Genomic DNA, 6,286 nt, shown 5'->3' with positions numbered 1-6,286 from the left:
ATCACAACCGAAACAACGGTACACAAATACTTTGACTTTTTTATTGTTTTTGTTTTCGAGGTCCAAGATGTTGTCGGGCATCTTAAAATAGAACTTCGTCTGATTCCCCGACTCACCAAACATCCTCAGTGTTACATGTGCCCAACTCCGTGGTGCCGCAATGTTTTCCAAGGGAGGATAAAAATCCAGGAGGCGATATCTTCTTCTTCTTCTTCTTCTTCTTCTTCTTCTTCTTCTTCTTCTTTTTGTGAGGTCCAGAGAAGGAAAGGGAAAGCCGGGAGAGATGTTGGCCTCCTGTACGGGGCGAGTCGCTACCCGGCTTGGGGAAGGGGGAGGGGCCGTAGGTGGCTAAAAGAGATAGTGTGGAAATTTGGAAACCAGTCCAATAATGTGATGGGGCTTTGGCACAAGTGTGGGTTTCAATTTAACAGCCTTGCTGTTTGCGGTGTGTGGTATTAGGTCATAGGCGGTCTGCCAAACCAGTCTCACTCAAGAAATCCAAGAGGTCTTTGTAAGCCCTCTGGACTAGCCGACGTGGGGCTTCTGGGATGAGGAGTTCCCGAGTGGTGGAGGAAGGAAGTCCATTGAAAGTGTAGCGTTGAAACAAGGTTTTACGCTCTTCTTCGTACTCTGTGCACACTAGTAGCACGTGTTCAATATCCTCTAGGGCTCCACAGTGTAGACAATCAGGACTATTGACTCGTTGAAGTTTGTGCAGAGTTGATCTTGTGTTTGCGCAGTTTGCCCTCAGCCGATGTAACACTAATGTAACATTGAACTCCGATGTAACATCGGAGTCCGGAGCGATATCACTCCGGACTTCGATTTTCGGCATTTAACGATGCAGTGCGTTCGCAATTCCGCTAAAAAAATAAAAAAAAAAACGTTGTACAAATCCGGGTATTAAATATTGCCCCGCGTGTGATGGAGAAGATACGCTTCTCTGTGATTCGCGTACACTCTCACCCCGAACGTAAACGATAAGCAGACCATAATGGCCTTTCCTAGTCAGGCTCGCCCTAGCTCTTTCCCAAACATTCTCGAATATTAGAGTTTACGAGCATAGTAGATAAAGAGCCGAGCGTCGTATTGCCGATTCATTCACTGATTCTCTCTCGCAACAGTCAGCTGTTTCGCCGAGACCCGGAGAACGGCCGACGCACCATCGCTCTTGGGGCGGCTGCCGTCGACGCTCGCTGCCGCCTTTTTGACGTGTGCTCTTTTTTTCTTTTTCTTTTTTTTTTTTTGGCACAGGTTCGCCCCCTTTAAAGGAGTCATGAAACGCTTTTTCAACTTTTTTCTGTTTAGCTTTCCTCCTCAACTCATAAATCACGCATTGTACCAAACAGTTCAAGAAGTCGGAAAGGGGGGAGTCCCCTCTTGCTCGGAATCTAGCTTGTGTAGCCGAACACAGCCATTGTCCCCCTAGAAGATTAGCCCGTCGCTCTAAATTCCGACTAGTTGCTTTCCCCACCCCGTTCACCCCGAAGCTGACAGTGCTGTGGAAGCAACGTGCTCGTTGGGCCAGCCACACATTTTCCACGTGGTCATGCTCTCTCGCGCATACCGACCCGCAGAGAATGAAGTCAGGTGATGAAAGGGAGACGGCTGATTGGTCCGGCAAGCGCGTAGCTTCCGCCGCAATGTCAGCTTAGGGGTAAAGGGATTAAGTGAGGTCCGGTGTCGTGTGACGTGCGTTTGGGCCCTGGTGACGCGCTGCGGGTTCCGCGGATGTATCACAGTGAAAAGGCGGAGAGTTTACGAAGGGAAGGAGGTACGAAATAGTCCGCTATGTTTTGCAAATTTTCGTAGCGAAAGTTAGGCTTCTGACTTTCTACCTTTGTTCTTTTGGCCCACTGAACGATGTGCTATTAGTAAAATCCCAATATAAATTGATTTACTCCAGCCCAAAATCCGTTTCATGGGTCCTTTAAACTGTTCACGCGCTCTGTACCTCCTTGTCGTTGGACCAGTACCGCCCCGAATCCTGTACTTCTTGCGTCCATGTGAACTTCTGTTTCGGCTAATTGGTCGAAGTGGCCAAAAGCCAGTGGCGACTGGAATCGTCACTTCAGCTTGTCAAATCTTGTTGTTCTTCTTCGCATTCGAAGTTCACGACGCCTTTGTGAGGTGCGTGAGCGGCGCAGGAAGCTTGCCGAAATTCCGAACGAACCGCCTGTAGTACGCGCAAAGTCCCAAGAATCTTCGGACGGCCTTCTTGTCGGTGGACGGTGGAAACGACTCTTCTCAGGCTTAGGACGAGCACCTTCGTTGCTCACAACGTGAACTTGGAATTTCAGTGCGCAGTGGGCTTACCGGCATTTCGTCGGTTTGAGGATGAGTCCGGCGGTCCTGGTTGCTTGAAGAACGTCCCGAAGGCGTCGCTAGCGCTCGTCAAAGTAGGCCGAGAAGGAATGTCTTGCCGTCGTCTGAACATCACGAAATTCCGCGCGCACCTGTACGGAAGCCCGTTTTGAGTGGTCACAGACCCCCATTCGCTTTGTTGGTTTGCCAACCTGAAGGATCTCTCAGGACGCCTTGCATGGTGGAGTCTTTGCGTGAGTGTGGTCTACGAGTCTGGCCGCAAGCACAGCGACGCCGATTGTTTGTAGAGGGCACCAGTCGAGTTGGCGTCTGAGCTCACCGACGACAGCGACGACGACGACGTTTTTGTTTCCGCCGTGACCGTGAACAACATTGCAGCACTTCAACGAGACAATCCTGAGGTGCGTGCACCCATCGAACCTCTGGAGGGACGGGGGAGTGCAGTTCCACGTGTTTTCGTTCGAACCCTGATGCCCTTCGCTGTTCAAGAAAGTGTATACTGTACAAAGAAAACTTCGGCGGAGACAACTAAGCGTGGCTGCTAGTTACCCCTGCGAGCCTTCGAGCGGAAGTCTTCCAAGCGTGTCACGACAATCCAACCCCGGGGCACCTGGGCTACAACAGAACACTTGCACGGATTGGAGAAAAATATTACTGGCGCAAGCTCTTGAAGACTCTCCACCTTTACGTCCGATTAACCGCGAATTCCAACGACGCAAGAAACCACCGACGAAGGCGGCAGGACTGCTGCAGCCGATAACTCTCCCGACTACGCCGTTCCAGCAGATCTGAATGGACTGGCTTGGACCACTCCCAAAATCCACGCAAAGAAACTGGTGGGTCATCGTCGCGAGCGATTACCTCACAAGGTACACCGAGACAAAAACTATCCCGTCAGCAACCACTGTGGAAGTATAGCCAAGTTCTTCGTCGAGGCCATCGTCCTCAGGCACGGTGCTTCCGAAGAACTGATTTTAGACCGAGGGTCGTCGTTTTTGCCAGAGCTAACTCAGGAAATCCTCCAGCTCAGTCACACCAGCCATCGTCGAACGACGGCGTACCATCCGAAGACGAACGGACTGACGGAACGGCTAAAGAAGAGCATCGCCGACATGATCGTCATGTACGTTGACGTGGAGCGCAAGAAGTGTGACGAGGTCTTACCCTACAGCACGTTTGCCCACAACACGGCAGGTCAAGAGACCACCGGAGTTAGACCTTTCCAGCTGGTACATGGTCGGAAAGAAACGAACATGCTGGAAGCGATGCTATGCCACGAGCCAGCTGACAATTCGAGCGACGACGCCCAGGTGGTTGCTCAGCGGGCCGAAGTCCGCCTGCTCGCCGGAATCCGGATACAAAATCAGCAGCGTGTTGACGCTGGCCGCTACAATTTTTGTCGTCGAGACGTTCACTCCCAGCCCGAAGACAAGGTGTGGGTATGGACACCCATTCGTCGTCGCGGCATCAGCGCGAAAGTGTTGAAACGGTATTTCAGGCCATGCAAGGCACTTCGTCGCATCTGGGAGCTCAACACACCTCAAGTGGTGCCCGACGGAATGGAAACATCATCACGACGCCGAACACAACCCGAGGTGGTTTACGTCGTTAGACTCAAGCCGTTCTACGCTCGGTAGCACTGGGCACTTTTCGTTTTCCAGAGAATGTTTTAAGCTTACCATTTTTATTTTGTGTGCTGCATCTGGGCGATTTTATTTTAAAGGGGGGAGTAATGCCGCGCGTATGATCGAGAAGATATTATTCTCCGTTTATCTACAAAAATTCGCGTACACTCTTAACCCGATCGTAAACGATCAAAAAGCCAGAATGCCCTTGCCTAGTTAGTCTCGCCCTTGCTCTTTCCCGAACATTTTAGGTCGATTATTTGAGGTGACAAGCACAGTAGACAAAGAGCCGAGCGCCGTGTTGCCGATTTATTCACCGTTTTCTCTCGCAATTGCCAGCTGTTACGTCGAGGCACGACGAACAGGAGACGCACCATTGCCTGCCGCAGCCGCCATTGTTGCTTGCCGCCGCTTTCTCGACGGGAGTTCCGTTTTTCGTTTCTGGCACAAGTTCCCCACATTAAATCGTAAGTTCATTCCGTTTTCTCCTGCCTCGTCGTCTATCATCCGGGACAATATTATAGATATTTCTCTTACAAAACTTCTAAATTTATATTCGACTACGTCACAAATAAAACGAAGCAAGGAGGTGATAAGAGGGAGAAAACGTCAGAGATAAAAAGACGCGCGTGCTCATGGGGAAATGTTTTTTTTTTTAATTTTTTTCGCGTTGTGATTGTTTTTTGTTTTTTTGCGTGTCTGTGACTACAATTTTTGTCACTTTAGAAAACAAAAGATACGACCTTCGGGTGTCAGAGCCCTTTTATCCCACAGGGGGCACCTGTGAAAGCAGGTATTTGGAGAGTGGCGTCTCCAAGGGCCCCGAGCCCCGCAGGGGATGCCTGCAGCTTCGGTGCTAGGTGCTTGGTGAGTAGCGTCCCCACGGACCCCGGCCACGTGGGCCACCATACCCACACGCAGGGGGCACCTACTTTACTAGGTGCTTGGTGAGTGGCGTCACTACGAACCCCGAGCCATGTGGGTTCAACCACCCACGTCTGGCTGTGCGTGGCTTAACCCGTGTCCGGGGAAAAGGGGACCCTGGTGGTTCAGTTGAGCCCGGGGTTTGTTTGAACCCTTCAGGGCCCCCCGGGCGAGGCGATACACTGCTTCGGCCCCTGCTTCTCGTAGGCGGGTGTCCTGTCTTGGCCCGACCAGGATGATTGAGTCAGTCGCCTCTTCTACCCTCTTCTTCCTTCTTTCACTTTTACTTCCATCTCTTTCTCTTTTCTTCTACGCTCTCTTCCTTCCTTTTTCACCTTCTAGGCGGCAAGGGCCAAGCTTGAGTGGAAACAGGTCCTGTCCCTGCAACCACACTAGGGTATAGTGCTCGGGAAGCACTGGTAGAGTAATTGTGTCAGCCAAGCCCATCTTGCTATGGCACATTACCTGCCCCCTTGTTGGGCTCCGTGGTGGGCGGTGCGCCCGGGCACTGAACATTCCTTCCCATGTTATGGGTTCTCGCGCAAAAAACTCCCTCGATCGGCCCCTGAAAAGGGTCCGCTCCGAAGTCCAAGCCACAAAAAAGACACCACCTGCACCTGCCAGATTCCCCAAGGTTTTGGTTCTTCACTCTGAAAGTGAGAAACAGCTGTCGAAATTATCTCCATTTCTTGTTGCAAAAACACTCGAAGGTGTTGTCGGAAAGGAATTTAAAACCAAGAAAATTCCATCGGGTGACTTACCCGTCGAAATCGAATCAAACGAGCAGAGTGCTGCTCTCCTTGCCTTGAGGACTGTAGGTGATGATGAAGTAGCGATCACACCTCACCGCACCTTAAACACCATCCAATGAGTTATCTCCGAGGATGACCTTCTTGGGGCTACTGACACCGAAGTAGTTGAGGGCCTTTCTGAGCAAGGAGTTATTGCTACAAGGCGCATCTCTTTGCGTCGTGATGGCCAACAACGTAAAACCAAGCACATAGTTTTAACTTCCGAATCCACCACACTTCCTGACGCGGTGAAGGCTGGGTACCTGCACCGCAGGGTTCGGCCCTATGTTCCAAACCCTCGGAGATGTTTCAACTGCCAGAGGTTTGGCCACGGCTCTCAGAACCGCCGTGGTAAGGTCACTTGTGCCAAGTGTGGGAAAAATGACCACTCTGCAGATTTATGCTATAACGAAGCCCAGTGTGTAAACTGTAGTGATCCACACTCCGCGTATTCTAGATCTTGCCAGACATAGAAAGAAGAGAAAGAAGTACTTACCTTGGAAGGTCAAAGAAAACCTCTCCTACCCGGAAGCGCGTCGTCGCTTTGCGTTTTTGCGCAAGGGTGGCTATGCAAAGGTGTGCAGCGGGGACCTGCACCACTACGTCCTTTTTGGACTATGG

Source organism: Ixodes scapularis, unplaced genomic scaffold (genome assembly GCF_016920785.2).
Source record: "Ixodes scapularis isolate PalLabHiFi unplaced genomic scaffold, ASM1692078v2 PGA_scaffold8__174_contigs__length_109621045, whole genome shotgun sequence".
Taxonomy (NCBI): Eukaryota; Metazoa; Arthropoda; class Arachnida; order Ixodida; family Ixodidae; genus Ixodes; species Ixodes scapularis.
Note: the sequence above shows the minus strand (reverse complement) of the source record.